The sequence below is a fragment of the Coregonus lavaretus genome (assembly GCF_964263955.1).
Source record: "Coregonus lavaretus genome assembly, chromosome: 18".
NCBI classification, from domain to species: domain Eukaryota; kingdom Metazoa; phylum Chordata; class Actinopteri; order Salmoniformes; family Salmonidae; genus Coregonus; species Coregonus lavaretus.
In genome coordinates, this window is record NC_140005.1 from 28896669 (window position 1) to 28898044 (window position 1376).

The window sequence follows — 1376 nt, forward strand, 5'->3', positions numbered from 1 at the left end:
GTGGCTAGTAAGCCGGTGACGACGATCGCCGAAGCCTGCCCGAACAAGGAGCGGAGGCAGCCTCGGCGGAAGTCGTGACACACACATACACACTTAGGCACACACCTTAAATGCACGAATGTCCACATCCACACGTTACCACAGAAAACAGTGGGTGGTTTAAGGGCTGGGATGGGGAGCTTGCTTCAGGCCAATCCACCATCTCTCAGTGGAGCAATTTCTCCTGTATGAAGTCTGAGGAGCTTTTAATGTGGTCGACAAACTAGCAAGCTCTGTGGTCTCCTACCATTCTAATGGCCCTCGCTGAAGAGAAATTCGATTACAGCTCCTGGTTGGAAAATCTAATTACTTCTGATCTGTAATTGAAATTGAATTTGTTGGCATTGCAGGCGACTGAGCAACCAAAATGGACTGTATCCCATAAATACCTGGTTTTCTTTACGTCACCTGACTGTTCGAAACCGGGCAAGCCTCTGTGTTTTATGTGAAAGTTCCACTCAAATTTTTCTCTCTCTTTGGTGCCCCAAGGTGGATCGGGTGGGGGTGGGAGACGGTGACGTTTACATGAATTCCATATGAATATAAAGAAACACACAACACAATTATCCATAAAACAGTGGAAACTCTATTAAGTTATAGGAAGCGATTAGTTGACAATTAAACTACCGTTGCCACCACACACCCCACCCTCCTTTCTCACCCATCTCTGCTCCCCCTCCCTCCCCTTTTTCCAGTGGTAGCAAGCGGAGCTAGGCAAGAGCTAGGCAAGGACTTGTCTCCGGGGCCTTAGGTTGGATCCATTAGAGGTACTGGGGACATGAGACAGAGGTTGAGGCTACAGCTGAGGTCAGGAGAAGGCACGTTAATCAGCTATCCTGTCAACAACAAAGAGGGGGCCTCACAGCCGTAATAACACCACACCCGCTATTACAGGCAGGGAGAGGTGTCAGAGGAGAATGAGACAAAAACTGATGATGCAATTTGAGTCAGACCTCGAGAAGGGGGAAGAAAAAACTAAAGTGGCACATTTTGCTACTTAAGTATCACGTAATTACACACCATGGAGGTGTTAGGGGGAAGACCCCCCCAAAATGAAAATGCTTAACATTTCCGTCGTTGAGAAGTGTTTGAGGCGACTTGCTGCTCTGTTGTGCTCTGCCCCCACCCGTCGCTAAATATATATGTCTCATTTATGTTTTGCCTTCACCAAGGCACTCTGGTATTCCTTTTCATGTGTATAATTGGTAACCTCTTAGATAACTACTGTCACTACTACTATACAGTATGACCTAACAATGGTCTAACGTTTTCAGTAGCAAATGTCTAACCTTTGTGTTAAACTCTCCCTAGTTTATAAGTAATTAGAGAAGTAGCCT